The sequence below is a fragment of the Varroa destructor genome, unplaced genomic scaffold (assembly GCF_002443255.2).
Source record: "Varroa destructor unplaced genomic scaffold, Vdes_3.0 BEIS01000001.1, whole genome shotgun sequence".
Taxonomy (NCBI): domain Eukaryota; kingdom Metazoa; phylum Arthropoda; class Arachnida; order Mesostigmata; family Varroidae; genus Varroa; species Varroa destructor.
In genome coordinates, this window is record NW_019211454.1 from 67,131,040 (window position 1) to 67,147,278 (window position 16,239).

Sequence of the window (16,239 nt, forward strand, 5' to 3'; positions counted from 1 at the left end):
TAGACAGTCGCGGAACAATTTCTTCGATAGATTATCGGTTCTTTAATGATGTACTAGCTTTTCAGGTGAATCATTGTATGTATATTTTCAGGCGGGAGACGACTCATAAGCCCGCTCTACAATTTATATATGTATATAGGAAATCTCAAGGTGGCTAGCTTTATTTTCATTACTTTTAGTAGACAAATTAGCCTGACGGGAGGAAACGTTTTGAAATTACAAAACACAATCACTGTATAATGATCTTTCGCTTTTGGCGCGCATATTGTACGTACGTTTATACCATATAACTTTTGGCAAGTAATTTCTAAATATTTCCGATTGCAGATTAAGCAGGTTTTTATTTTTCATTTCACTTTACAATCATTTATTTTGAAACTAAATTGTAGAATAATAATTGAAAAAGAAGTTGTTTACGTTGGGTTGACGGAGTATCGATTTCGGTCAATGTGGGTTGCATGTGTGCAGGGCACGCTACGTTACCGTCGGCTAGGATGCAATGACGAGGAAGGAAACCATCCGAACACTTGCTTTAGCTATAAACGCCGCTAGCTTTAAAATAAGACTAACTTTGCCAAACTATTAACAGGTGTTCTTCAGTTCCCTACCTTAGTACTAGGAGAAAAGCAGTTTTTGTAAAACAAAGCCGTGGACTCAGCATGGCCAAGGCAAGAAATTCGTCTTTGGATAAGAGTGAGAATCAGCTATGGAACGACAAATCACATTACGATTTAAGATTTGTTTATTTTGTTTGACCGAAATCAACGGTGTATGTACGTCATGCTCAACGCGTTTCTATGTGGTTCCTGAAGAAGCTCAGACAGGCTAAAATATCCTTAACAATAGTCAGAGCGAAATGCTTCGAGTCTACATCCAGCCTACGCTTCAACAAATGTACAGTTGACGATTATTATCATCGGGGATGAAGATTTTTCATTTTAAATGGTTAGTGGGTGGATCGGGCCTTAAATACAAAACATAATAAAGTTAGTAAAGTTGTAACTTTGAAAACAATATAATTGAACATTTTCTATATATATATGTAATAAACAAGCAACCGATCGGTTATAACTCTATTTATTATGTATGATGGCTCATTAAAGTGAATTAATTAGCATAAGTATGTGGAGCTTTGCTCAAATAAGGCAGATATATTACAAGGCGATGATTTTTTAGACTCCGGTTGACTCGGTAGCTTATAATTAGTAAATGGTACATAAGAATGAGTATCGTTAAAGGCTTAAAGGGTAAAAGGAACTAGATTACGCGGGCTTTAAGTGGAAGGTCCAACCTGAGAGTCGTCTGTATCAACCTAAACAGCTCCTATTTTTACCATTGTGGATTTTATGGAAAGCGCACTATAAATCTCGGGCGCTATTATCAAAAACGGGCGTCTCTTCATAGGCCCGATCTGTATCACATAAGCGTACGTCTTTGACAGCGTCAGCGCTTACGTCAGCACTTTGATCTGAACGTGGACAGGCACGTCTTGCGTTTTATTATATTCGTACGCTGGCAGATCATCAAAAGATGAAATAAAGTCCATGAAATAAATGTTCCACATCTTTTATCTGACCAACTTATTTACTCAGAAATCTATCACGGGCGTGTGTAGATTTGTAACTCTGACAGCCAACAAATTATGCTTTTACGAGGTGAATGCATAACAGGAAATCATATGGCGGCATCTCCCAGTGACGTGTAATCCTTCGAGCGTCGTTGCAACAATGAGGGCAGCGACTGCAATCTGACGTGGAATGTTTACTAAGCGAACGCTGTGAGTTCCATGTCTGAAGCTTGGCTAGCATGGCGTTAACTGACCTGAAACACTCACTCCCGGCAGAAGTTTCGGTTGAAGAAAATCATAAATGTCGTTGGTTTAGCTAACATTGGCAGCGTATACTTTTACTATTATTATTATTGTTAAACAAAATCAAATTTTAATTTAATAGCAACTAACAAACATCTTTGTCCCATTGAAGTGGTTTTATCGGCATGGCACTATGTACAGCAGATGTTTTTCCCCGAGCAACTCCATGTACGGATAAAAAGGACACTAACACCAAATGAAGATAATTACTTTGCACGTTTGGTCGGCCAAACTATCTATTCGTATAGTCCCGCTCCCGTTAGGCATGCAAATAGCGTTCACGTGCAACCCGCAGGTTGTAACAAAAATGTGTCTCCGAATAGAAACGATTCAGTCGTCGATCGACTGTTTTTACGGTGCGTATCGATGGGGTATATAATCTGTGAAATACAAACACATCGGCTGTCAAATTTGCTGTGCACTCACTAATAATGATGTGGATATTCCGGTGGAAAAGGGCGAATGATGATGATGATGATTAGAATGACGGCGCCAACGGCGACAATGATGATCGTGGCGATGATAATAACAGCAGGTCGGTCTAAATGACGTCGGCTCGGGCAGATCGCGCATTTGTTCGTGCTAGGTAGGCAAGTTCGTTGGAGCAGTTCAGTAATAATGCTAAGTAGCTTCGAATGATGCTAAGGCCTATTCGTTAGGGGATGTTTCTAAGAAGCGGGCAAATGCTTACCTAGTGGCAGGGGGTTGTGCCATGCAATAGGAGCTTCGTTGTGGATCGTACAGGACCAAACGAGCTTTGTGGTCTATAAACCGTAAGCCGCGAGCTCAGCTGTTCGCGGCAGTTAGCGAGATAATGCAAAAAAAGTAAGTGTAGCGCCAGGAGCGGTATCTGCAACAGGAACAAATCAGCGTCTGCGACGCAGTAGCACAAGGTAAGCAAAAAAAGTAAAGTAATCAACCAAACTTGTTTTCGTCTTTCACGTCACCGACTCTGCGCGTCGGTATCTGTCCATATGTCTATCGGCGTTTACGTTTTTTTGTCCGACAAACCGCTTCATCGTCCCCATGCCTGTGCGTGTCCGTTCGTCTCTTTGTTAGTGTGTCCGATCGTTCGAAGCTTGAAGTCAGCCTGAATTGAAGGTCCCTTCCTCAAGCTGCAAAATCAACCATCCGGCCGTTGGGGCAGCTGCGGCCGCTGCCTCTGACTGACCTATTTCTCCTGCCGCAGTAGAGCCAGCATGGGCGGTAACGACGGCAGCGATAACAGCGTAACAAGAAGCGGATCCCGACACACAACCAACGCTGTTACTGAAACGGTCGAGCTGCTGTAGAAGTACATGCCTCGCGGCTCAGCGGCTTCGCGAAGGAGAGACACAACGGGTATGTTGGAAATGTGCTTCACACGCTTTGGCCTGGTAGACTTTGATTGGACAGCGGCACTGTTTTGCCTTCTGCTGTCGTCGCTGTAGTTGTTCCTGCTCATTCGCCGTTTGCTTACGAACTGACGGCTTTGCTGCTAGCAAATTTCAAACTGTTCGCCTGCGGAAGCACCAAGTAGGAGGCAGTCAGACGGGCAGGCCTATTCCGTCGTCGTCGTCTTCAGCATTGTCGTCGTTATAGCTAGCCACCGGTGGCCGGTTACTTTTGCCGTAACGGCAATAAGAACGACAGAAGTGGTTGTATTAGCAGTTGCTGTCGCGCGGTTAACCTGGCGAACTTCGTTGGTTCCTCCTTCGTCCGCTGCCGCCGCCGTTCTGCTCAACGCACATTCTTTAGTCGCTTTGGCGGGTGATAATGGCAGGGAATCCATATCTTGGTTGGGTCTGGTTGAGAGTGATAGAGCCAGCCATTGCTGGCTCAAGCACCACCTGCAGTTCCTGCAAAGGTTCACCGTCAACGATCGGCGGCCTTTTCATTTGTCTTCTCCTTCCTGGCGTCAGCCGACCATGATAGCAGAGGCAGTTCGTCCGACTCGATGCAGAGTCGAGTAGGCCTGAGTGACGGTGCAGATCGGTGGCAATGGAGCTGTCACTACCGAAACAAGCTGAAGTCTTCGGCGATCTTGCACACTTGCTGTCAGACCCAGGGACGTATAGCTAGACACTCAGGCAGCAACACTCAGACATTCACACACACACACACACACACACACACACACACACACACACACACGCTCAAATTAAAAAGCATATGAAAAAGAAGAAAGGGAACGAAGTAAGAGATTAGAGAACGAAAGTTGTTGGGGGAGCGAGAAATAGGTAGCAGCAGTGAGGAGTATAGTTGGTATTGGGGTCTTTCCCGGATTGCATTGGCATTTGCCGATCTTTCGCGCTTCTATTCTGCTGCTACTGCTGCTGCTGCTGCTGCTCTTTGCGGTGATCTGGGCGAGAGAGGAGAGACAGGAGTGAGAGGAGCGACTTAACTGCCGGGGCGCCAGATAGACAGACAGTCAGTCAGACAGACAATCGGATAGCCAAGCAAGCAGGCAAACAAACAGTCAGTGAGCCTTCGGAGTGATCTGGTGGAGAGGTTCTGGTGAGGGCAGACACTCCATCCGTCCTGACGTAAATGCCATCGTGTTGCCGAACGCCATTGGAAAATGTTGTGTGAGCAAATGAAACAACGAAACGATAAAAGATCTGTAAAATCGAACGTCGATAAATTAATTGTCTCTTGATCGATTAGTCTAAGGGAGAAAAACAAACCTACCAATCGTTGTACACGTAATCACAGGAATATACACGCACAGTAACGAACACAAATAGAAATTTACGTGCATTTACGTACAGGGTTCGAACGGCATACAAATCAACAACCAGCAGGAGTTTCCTGAAGAAAGTGCAGTGTTAGTTCTCTAATTAATCAGGAGCTTGCCGAAATCGTTAGTGCCATTGTTGACATCTGAGTATCGAAGTGCAATTTCTATCACGACAATAAAAAACATAGCTAGTATATGAAATCGAGTAAAAAAGGCCAATGAAGCGGTGGGAGCAGCAGTAGCAGCATCAGGCGTACCGAGCTGTGAACACAGTTTCAAACAAATCAAGTGACCATTACCGGAACTCTTTTATATCGATAAGATCGTGTGATTTGCTGGGAACGCGCTGGGATATAACTGAATGTTAAGGTAAGTAACATACAGCTTTCGAGATTGATTTCTATCATGTCCTAGGTCCTACAAAACTAGTGCGCAACTTCATTCCACGTGCAGCTCTTTCTATAATCTAATAGCACCGTTCCTAATTATAAGTTATTGTAGCATGACTGACCACTGATGTTATTTTGCCGGCTCTAGTTAGCCAAACTTTGATTTGTGTAATGACAAGTTCAGATTCAGCCGTGCGATGATATCTATAACGAAATGCGTGCGAAAAGTAGGACGGTTGTAATTGTTTTATATTTTTACAGGAGCAGAAAATTTGTTTGGCGTTCATTTAGTAAACTTTTTAGCTGTTAATCAATGTATATCGGTTGATAGCTTAGTGTAGAGCAGGTCTGGGCATATGCGTGACGCTATGCTATACGTGCCCGTGTAGCGTAGCGCCATCTAAGGCGTGCAAATACCCCACCAATGGAGTAAAAAAAAACAGCTAAAACCTAATGGGTGCCAGCGAAAAACTGGCAAATCGCGTGACTGAACTCGTCAATGCCATGTTCCCTGGACTTCGACCAGTCAGGCTGTTGTGTTTCCGAACTGTGATTCACTGATGGAAATTAAGAGGTCGATGCCTCAAAGACATCGAATCAGTACACTGGTTTTCAACAACAATCTGATATACAAAAATGATAGCTTCAATCAATCAATGTATAGTGTCAATGCCACTTCGAAGCACACCAATGCATACCGCACTTGTTTGATACGCACACATTCGTCGTCATGAGAAGACGCAAATGATACAAAACGTCACAGTCGATCGAGAAAAAGGACGGGAAGTGCTAAACTATGGACAGGCATATATTCTAGCAAATCAAACATCAAAATCCCAATACTAGGGAATAGGCAACGAATCAGCGATATATCTGAACTTGCTCGTTGTTACAGGTACGGTTGAAGTAGAAACTTCAATGCTTGATACTAATTTTCGGTAAAACGAACGTGCGCCACGCAAATAATCATTATTGTGTAGCCGTACCTAGGCCGACTAGAATTCCTCCCTCGCTGGTTTAGGCTCATTAAGCTCTTTTACATGCCGTCCACGGTGGACACCGAAATCTCAGTTTGAAATTCAGACTCTCTGTTACTATGCAACGTTCGAACATGTAACACAATTTAATCCGATTATTCTGGCCTATAGTACACATTGACAGCTCTTGGTATGTGTAAAGTGTTCTACATAGCCCAAGAACTCTTCGCATTCGATTGGTTGATAAAGATATCACCATTCTGATCCGACAAAGCGCAATCTGACATGGCAAGAGTTGTTGTTCAAGCAGAGCAGAAGCGATGAAGACATAGCTCTGGGGCAGGCGCAGTGAAGGGCGTTTCGAGGCCATTTTTTCCTTCGTGTCAGCGAACGCCTCTGACGCTAGCGGACAAGCGACTGCGGTTAATCGTTGTTTGCTGGCTGGTTGACTGCCTGTTAGGCGGGTCAGCCGGTTCTTTCACTGCTAACGTTGCTGTCACCGCCACCACCGCCGCTGGAACTCCAGTTTTCGCTGAAACGAAATCATAGCGACGTATCGTTTTTTTCACATTAGCGTTCCGACAGGCAACGCAACCCGCTGAGGACATAAATATCGAACGGAAACGAAGGAAAGCTCCTGACCGACGTGTTTCAGGTTGATGGCAGAAAAGCTGCGCACGCAGGCGGCTACAAATAACAGTATCGCTACTGCGGGTAGTCGTAGCTGGTGGGGTTGGAGTGTAGCATTATTAGGATGGTAGTGATATTAAGGTCTCTCCTTTGTACCAACCTTAATAGGCATAATGGATTGCTAGGGATATTATCAGAATATGATTTTTTACTGTTGATTGTGATCAATTTGGGGCGTATTTTTGCAATTATACTGCAAGGTGTAGTGTCATATGCTAAATACGCTGCTAGTGTGAATTTTGCCCTACGTTGCATAACCTGTCGCTCAGAGAAGGCCGATACATTCGGTCTGCTTGATGAAACGAGCGGGACAAGAGTGTAAACTACATAATTTTGCGATGCTTCCCATCTACATGACCTGCGCCTAAATTGCTGTACACCCCTATCTACTTACTGTTTATTTTCTACTTACGAAACTTCCGGACGCTAAGCTTAATGACTCACGTAGTCAATACAGTGAGGCCGCGTCCACATGGCTATCGTTACCATTGTCGACTTTGAACAATTTCAGTCGACGTTATTGGTTTTGTAGTAGATCTGTCAGTCCTTCCTCGCACCGGTGCGCGAACGTCTTTGCTATGACTGGCCGTCGTTAGCAGGCGCAACAACAACAACAACAACAACAACAACAGCAGCTGTAAATCTGTTCCACCACGCAGGTCAGCTGAAGTGTTTGCCTCATTTCTGCAGGTGCTACTCCATCACGGATAGGCCAGTCAGCTTACTTCAACTTACAATTATCCGATTACTGTCTACATTGCCATTTACTCGAATCAACATTATAGTAAACGCTTAAAAGGGTAAATAAAGAAGAACTCCATTATATTCACGTTATCTAGCTACTGGTTTGGTATGAGTTTCGTCAGGATTCTATTGGCTAAACCGTACCCGAGTAGTAAGGATGGCGTGACAATATTCATTGACCTGTGGACAGTGGCACCATACGCCTAGGCCAGCAATAGGTTACTAAAAAAGAAACGACTGAAAAACACTACGTTTGTCTTCATGACCTTATTATGGGTCCTAGATATCCATCCATTCGGTGCATTGAAGCCGCAGCCAAAACCGCTATTGAAGGTGCGGAAGAATGACGTAATAAGGACGAAAAACTTGCTCATATTTCTATACATTGGTCGTCGTTTGATAGTATGCTCTAAACGTAGGTTTTAGTTTCCATTGTATCAATCGCTCTAACCAGCGCATTGATCCAAGTCTTTGAGCGTGTGGGTTGCAAGAGTGATATATATATACACACATATATAAACGATGATCTATTTTCAGTGTTTGTATTTCGAACTGTGATCTATTATATAGCTTAGTCGAATATGCACAGTGTCGACCGAGCATTACAAATAGCAATATTTTGTTGCTATGAAGTTGATATGCTAGCATATCGTTCAGACGATTGTCTAAAAGCCTCTTCTCAAGCATAAAATGCGCAAATTCCAGTAGTTGTCTCCGACCCAGTTGTAAACATATTGGTTAGACCCTTTCAACTTCTCAGTTGTAGAAGGCTTAAACTTGTAGATTTTGCCTTTCCAAAAACCGCATAAGGGAAAATCCAGCGGCATGAAGCCGCTTGAGAAACGAGGTTACGCTGTGAGCACGCAGTGGGAGATTACGTCTTCATTAAACTAGGCAGTCAATATTTTTCAATGCGTAATTACGGGTGGCAACATTTCGTTGAAACTACATATTGAACATAGACATAAAATCAATTAAACACATTATTTTCGACACTAAGCAAATATACGACGTTTAACATAGTTTGTAGGCTTAAGTTCCTAAGTTAACTGTATTTTCTAGGACATAATGCCTAGATCTTCCTGCACCACACGTCAAGTAGTATCGTACAACAAACCCGACTGTTTCGATCGATAACAAACAAAGGTTTTTCGAACCCGTGCCATGTCCTCAGCTACCCCACTAACAACTTTCTTGCTCGTGCTGTTGGCGAGCGTCCAAAACACGAAGAAATGGACACATCCCAATGAGTTGGTAAGTAACACATTGTTCAGTACGGCGCAAAAGTCTGGGAAGAGGTGGCATGTCTATCTTGCAAAGCACGATAACATTTTGATATAAATATTAGGCCCTACGACTAAGATCTTCAAAAGAATGGCATTGTTCACTAGTTCCTGTGCCTCGACCAGTCGTGCCATGATTTCAGCGCAGATATTTAGGCAAAGTCAATGGATCGTCAATGGATGGATATATACAGTCCGTGCGTGTACCGATCTGAATGAAAAGTTATTTTGCCGTCGACGTGTTTGATATGTCGCTCTAAATGTGTTAGGCGCTCATAATAAAAGTATTACAAACCAAAAACAGCTGAATAAATATTCAATCAATTTATACAGTTTCATTGGGTAAACATTATGTTTATATACGGGTACTTGAGGATTTTGTAATTTGGTCAAGAATAAGCATAGTTTGTTCCAAGTACTTTGAGAATTTAACAAGTTCCGAGTCTTGATGCTATCTTTCTATAGCTATTTCATTATATTGTCGCGTGTCGTTTAGAGAGTCATATTCTTCGGCAAAGTAAATGACAGCGACAAAGAAATGCGCCCCTTTTTTTATTACGCCCCATCAGGTCGAAAAGATGCTTGCTCGTGGTGCAGCTCTTGTTTTCAACTAACATGTTCTTGTACAATGTGAATATATAGTTACCACGCCTGGTACGAATTATCTATTTGCATGGTCTGCAAGGGGACTACCGGCCACAAATACACAGACGGTCCTGGAAAACGGCAGTTGTTAACTTTTGTCTACCTGTAAGTATAATATAAATGTAAGGAAGCACTTCATATGCCGTTAGTGCAAACGTTATGCACTAAATGTCTTCAAGCCTTATTTTATCTTTCACTGCATTTTCCTTCCGTGGTCACCATACAAAACCACTGGTTGAAATATACGGATGTACGAGATGCCCGTTCCGCTCAAAGGTAACTAAGATCAATTAGCTATTGCTATTGTGTTTGTTATGGCATATATGTCCGTATCTTTCCAGTAGTGCTTAGATATCACAAATAGATATTAGCGTATTCGGTCAAAAAATTTATCTGTTTATACTATAAATACACGAGCACGTTCAGACATACATTGGCAGCAAAGGATTCGTTGCTATCCATTATTTTGAATTATATATATATATATATATATATATATATATATATATATATATCGATTAGTTGGAAGATAGAGCAATTCAAGTATCAGTAATCGCGGTGCTGATTTGTGACTCTAGACCGTACCGAAGAAAGCTTTACCAAGAGGAGCTCAGACATGAATTTATCCGACCTGAGCTGTATTCATATGGCTAAAACTGACTAACTCCTAGATTATGAGCTCCCGTTGGGCTGCAGGCATTCAACAGGTATAGATATGTAAACAGGAATTCATTGTCAAGCGAGATTTAAGCTGTAAGAATAGAAAACGCTTTTTGAAAATTGTATAATTTTTCTTTTGATGGAGAGCATCCTTCTCTCAGGCTCGCATGTGATACTATTTTGTGCTGTTAGTAGACATGTAATCATATCTTGAACGTTTGGATTCAATGTGTAATGGTTTTGCAATGTCCCTCGTTTGAAGATATCGTTTTGTTGTCTTATGACTAGGACCTGTATAGTCGTACAATCAGTTTATCATAGGAGGAAAACAACGTTCTTCTTGCTGATCGTGCAATAGCGCAAAAGTGGCTCAGCTGCCAGAATGGGCGCTTCCTGCAACTGTTTTGAAATCTGTGTCGAAGAAGTCCTGCAATATCACTTCGATTTCTAGTTCCACCGTTGTTGTGCTTAGATGGCTGTATTTCACCGAAGGCGTTTATTCATTAATCAAACTATCCCTCGACCCAAAACGGACGAGATCGTCAATCACCGATTTGTAAGGCACTGTCTATGTACTAAGCAGCCCTTACAGCAAAAGGCTTGACCTGTCCCAGGCCGCAGACGGTCGAATAGACAGAGTACCAAAAACATAACTATTGGTTTAGATTGCGCTGGAGACAAGGGGCTTCAATTTGTGAAGTTGGCCATTGTTTTTGAAAACAAACGGCGCACACTGTTGCAAAACTGTTATGAAGACAAGAAAAATTCACACGGGTGACGGAGTCCTCTGAAGTGTTTCGGTCATATAGATTTATTTGGCTACTGGTTTGAAAAGAAGCACTTCACGGTACTGTGATAGCGGTATGGGAAAATCTGACCTTTGTCCTTGAGGTGGCTGGAAATGGGGACCGACTAACGATTGTCCAGAGTGTTCGTGATCGCTCCAAAGCTGACTATAATGAGGAGAGCCAAAAAAACGGACGTGGTGGGGGGAGGGGGTAGATGACATGTTTTTAAGCATCACTGTTGCCCGCCGTCAAAAAGGAAAATGTATGACGTGACGCTTTAGGTGACTGGAGATTTTGTCTCTGCGAAAAATCGGAGTTGATGGCTGGCATTATATCGTTAGCTCACTCTAAGACGATAGTTAGTCTGCTCTGGTAACAGTAGAATCGGAAACGAATACAGTTAGCCAAATAAAACAGGAGTTTAAGTGAGAAAGGCATCGAAATTGTGAACGTGAAATCGACGATTCGGTGACGGAGGGGCAGGAAAGTTCTGCGAGGTACTCTCACAGCGATAACTTATATGGATATATTATTTGGTCCTTCTCGGAAATGTCATAAGAATAGTTGTCAGAACTTGTCGGATCTATAAGCGAATCGTCATAAAAACATTCGAAAAAACTTCCATCAGAACCCAGAAATCCAACTGAAATATGGTGTTTATCTTCCAGTCAGTAACAAATACACCAACATGCTAACGGTTCTTATTCATGATGCTGGCAAAGGAGAGTTACATGTAATACAGATGCCGTTGTAATACGTTTGCCGGAAGTGGTTGTATGCAATACGTATTGCCTACCATATAATTAAAACCATTATTTCCGAAACCTTACTTCCATCTAGCGGGTCGAAATAGTATCAAGGCAAGACGCAATGATGGTTTATTAGCTATACCTTTGCCCATTAAATACGTGAGATGGCTTCGGATCGAAACCGAGCGTAGACCCACTTCGTTCCGTGCCAAAAACAAGCCAGCCTTCCGTCTGGATTGGTGCATAGAATGCAGTCTCGAACGTAAAACACTTATTTAGTATTGGGACAGGTACCGGCCCCGGCTTGGGTCGGTCGGGCATTGGCGATTTTGTGCATACAACTAGAGTTACAAAACGTTACTACCTTGGCAATTACCTGAAAAGAGGCACTATATTCGTGGAGGGAGTGAAGATCTTAAAAGAAAGGTTTACAGAACTAGGGTTCGTACAGCATTGCTACCCTGGTTTTCTTCTGTCCATCAGCTTATTTAATGTCTTCAGTTTTTCAACCAAATGAAATACCATCACATTGACTAAAAATGATAATTACATACGCACATCGAAAATCTAGGGTGAACACTTTTTGCACAGCAAGAATTAGGTTAGTCTTGCTTGATTTTCTAACTGGACATGCGTACGTAGTAAATTTCAGGCTGACAGGCAGCGAGATTCAACATCGACAAGACATGTGTTGAACAGCGCTAGGACGTTGTTTTCGGGTAGACTGCCGCTTCAGGACTGGCACCTTTAATAACGGCGCCACAGCCTTGAACACTGTGAATAGGCGCCATGTGTTCCATCATCAAGATGACTTAAGTGCTTCCCCTACGACAACAACAACAGCAGTGTCTAAATCAGAAGTCCCGTCACAGCAGACAGCCCTGTCGTGGGCTTGTTGTGATGCAACTACTGATTCTGCAATGACATTATTAGTGACTGCGACGATTCTGCTTACGTCGATAATAACGGTATCATTGTGCTGATGATAAGTAAATGACGCACCAATCAATCAACCGAAGTAGTATAGGGTATAACAAACGTATCAATAGGTTAGTGAAAAAAGATGCAAAGAAGATAGCGGGATCTGTCTGCTCAATATTCCAGAGGGAAGCTCTTGTAACAAAAAGTACAGTCGTCACACAAAACCGCTTAACCCATGCTATAGCCATGTGCTGACTAAAGGTAATGATACCGTGCGTTAATTCCTGCCATCGATAGTGGTACGCTAGGACGTAGTGATTGTCAGTGAGGCTTAAGTGGGACAGACTTCGCCCCCCAGTTGCTCTCGATAAAGGAAGGTATAGAAGGGACACGGCTGACCTCGTCATTTTCCTCTGAACTTGGAGAATCTATTAGCTGGCAAGTAAGGTATCCTAACGCCAAGAACAATAATCCTATTTTTCTATCCTATGCAACGTGACAATACTGTTTGAAGACTCTACTAGAATTGCAATAATTTTAAACGCGGATGCATTTTCAAGATTATTCATTAACCTACAATGGCAATGTTTTTTTCTCTAATCCTAAACATGGTACTAGAAATGGTTGCGGCGAACGATTCAAGTGTTCAACGAATTCCAATGATTTCAGATCATAGAACAGTGGCCAAGAACGTCAGTGCCTTCTAACAAGGGCTTTAAATAAAAGAGAAACACCTAGAAAGATCCAACTGACCTTTTTTGTGATACCTGCCTTAATTTTACCTAGACATCCTCGAAGCAGAAATAATTGTTAAAATAACATCTACGTCTACAGACTGCCCCTTCCACGTGAGCAGATTATATAACTGAAATTTTAGGTACAAACGAACTCGAAATGAACCGTCTGTCAAGGACATTTACGGACAAATAATATACGAATATAATGGTGTAAATTTAGAGGCGACATTTAGGTTGTAGCTTAGGTTTCAACAGTCTGTGTCTGTCAAAAGATGTGCTCCGTCTTTTACATTGTCAATGGAGGTGTTATGAATCATATTTGAGAGTCTCTTAACTGCCGGTGTGAATATTGTATGTAGTTGTAACCAATCAGCTCGTGTTATATAGTGGAACGTGAAGTTTGCGAACGTATTTCATTATAACTTGCAACGTATGCATATGTTTATCTAGCCATAGAATGACAAGCACAAACACACATGTGACGGGTCAGCAATGGATCTTGCTTTATATTCGCAGATTGGCCGCGATAATAAAGATAGCTATTTTTTTTTCTTTACTTGCAAATTACTCCAGTAAATTAAGTTGACTTGTCAGGTACTCTCGTACGTTTAGAACATAGACAGACTGTCAGGAACTTGTATGCTCCGAGACAATGGAGGGGATGTTGGGTGGTAAGCGTTTCAATTCAATGGTGAGACTATGATAGAACTGTGAAACCCTTATCGTCACAGTCGGAATATAAAGCCCACTTTCTTATTGTCGTCCCGCGGTTTCGCTGTTTTTGTATCTTGAATAGGCTCCGTGTAGAAAGGCAAAGCGCTGCTAACTGTACACCAATGTTTCGCGCATATATACGACTAAAATAACGGTAGAATGATTTGGACCATATAAAATAATTAATGGTCATCGTGAAATGTTTACATTGGTCGCCGTGTGACGATTGGAAGTATCAGCAGGGCGCAGAAGCGTCAATTACCGTAGATGCTTCAGTTCTTGTCTAGACTGTCGTAGAACTAGTTAGCTTTTTTAGGCGACGGCGCACAAGTGGTACTCCCTACACACGCTATAGGTATAAGTTGAACTTAGTTAAATAAGACAACATTTTAATGAAACATAGTTTTGGGCCATAGTTCAAATTATAGAAAACTTATCATTAATCTTTGGCGTTATTCTATTGCCCAAAGTTTTCGCAACACAGCCGCCCTTGAACAATGTATAATGCAAACAGTATAATGAAATATATCTCCAGATATGAGGCAAAACCTGAACGAAAGCGGGTATTGATGAAACAAGAATGTATAGATTTTGTCAATCTTGACAAAACAGTATATATGCCAGTGTGTATTTGTGGTCACGCGATTAAACGGGATGCACTGGATATATGGAGCGGCCCAGTTAGCGCCCCAGACAGAATATCTCTGTCTGATTCGACGGCAGCTAAAGCTGGGGCTGCGCCAACAGCGTTTCGACAAATAAACTAGTTCATTTACTCTACGTCAACAGGACATCTTCGACCCATTCTCAGGACCCTCCTCTAATCTCTTTTAAAGCTGACTAGATCAACTCTAATCCCTCCAGTAGCAAAGTGGTGATAAGTGCACTGCACGCATCGATTAAATACGTAAGAGTACATTGGATAAATGGTCGGCATAATGATACAATATTATCAAGTGAACTTTGCTTTGTCCCTGTTTATAAAATCGAGTAAAACAAGCACCCAATACCAACACAAAAAGTAATCTTATTTTTGTATTTTGTGACATGTCAGACAAGAACCAACGGGTGCTGTAAGCAATATGCCGATACATCGTATAATCTTTATAAGCACAACCACTTCACTGATTAACGACATAATCCAACAACCTGTATTCGTGATGCAGCTGTTGTTATTGTTATCGCTACGCTGTTACTATTGTTATTAATATTAATTAGACGGGGGCAACATAAGGCAACGTATACACGGAATGAAACATCTGCAGCGGTAGCAGCTGTAGCAGTATTGCCGCGCTAATGCCACCCTTGGGCCGGTTGTCCTTGACGTTGTTGATATCGGCGTTGTCCGATATCCCCCAGGACAGCAACAACGTACATACCACAATAGCAAAAAAGCCTACTTCTGTCACTATTTTTTTCTCATATACCAGAAGCGCGCATATATTCGTCTCTTCTCCTTGCCTCCTGCTCCCTCCGCGGGTTGGTTGCCGTCTCGTCACGTACTATAATGTGAGACATAATGGCTAACTCGTTTGACGCCACTACCGCTATCACCATATATTTATTAGATACCAGTGTTTTCTATTTATGCACTAGCACTATCGTATAGTTACGTACATCTATAGAAGACTGACGAAAATTTTGTTTGTTCCAGTGCTACCTCTTCTGCTGCTTCAAGTGATCCCTGCAAAGTTCGAACCAACTGCTGTTATGGTTATTAGCCAGTAGATAATTGTTAACCAGCTACCGGGTTCACCTTGTCGCGGGAACCTCTCCTGGCGATCTACATAAAACACGATCGCTAATTGAATTCGGGACGCCACGAACGAAACGCGGCGTCGGTTCGACGCCAACGTTCCAATATATCCTCTGCTTTTACCTTGTTGGTGCTAGTTGATTGATAAAAATGGTCGAACCGACGCCCAGGTGGGTCGTGGACCAGCCAGTGGGCCTTCATTAGCTGGTGCCACGCCGTGTTGCGTCGCATGATCTGTTGCCAATAACAGTACGCTTTTGCGACAATGAGAACTATGACGATCAAAATGGCCGCTGAAGCCGAAAACAACCCACTTCTTAATATTTTCGCCTAACAGCGCCGTTGCCGCAGCTCGGCCGTCGACGTCATAATAAAGTGTGTATCTACTGTAAAAAAAAAAGTAACCAGTCGTCATCTACCGCCCCGCAGACGCCCTCCACTGTTGCTGCCAATATGCCACTTTGCTCTACCTTACTTTTAAGCTGTTGTCTAGCGTTATCCTTGAAATAGTTGTGGTGATTATCATTGCTACTACGTCAGCCTTCCACTTCGCAGTTGCCCCTTCTCGCTAATTTTACGCCTCGATCTGCCCCCACT

The 16,239-nt window shown here is 42.6% G+C and overlaps 1 protein-coding gene and 1 long non-coding RNA gene across 7 annotated transcripts in view; one reads left to right on the plus strand and one right to left on the minus strand.

Annotated features, from left to right (window-relative positions):
- Nucleotides 1–1,061: 1,061 nt before the first annotated feature.
- LOC147759004 (uncharacterized) lies at nucleotides 1,062–4,045 on the minus strand. Its single transcript, XR_015329270.1, has 2 exons — nucleotides 2,562–4,045; nucleotides 1,062–2,452 (listed from the first exon to the last, which is right to left on the minus strand). It is a non-coding gene; the product is annotated as an uncharacterized LOC147759004 (long non-coding RNA).
- Nucleotides 4,046–4,298: 253 nt separating this feature from the next.
- The window catches only part of LOC111245199 (uncharacterized), a 41,407-nt gene continuing 29,466 nt past the window's right edge, over nucleotides 4,299–16,239 (plus strand). For 5 of the 6 annotated variants that reach the window (XM_086990959.1, XM_022793240.2, XM_022793219.2 and 2 more), the window contains exon 1: nucleotides 4,303–4,958. The gene's annotated coding sequence lies outside the window, so the exon portion shown is untranslated. Of the gene's footprint in view, nucleotides 4,959–16,239 lie in introns of all 6 variants that reach the window. The other variant, XM_086991272.1, reaches the window with a different exon arrangement.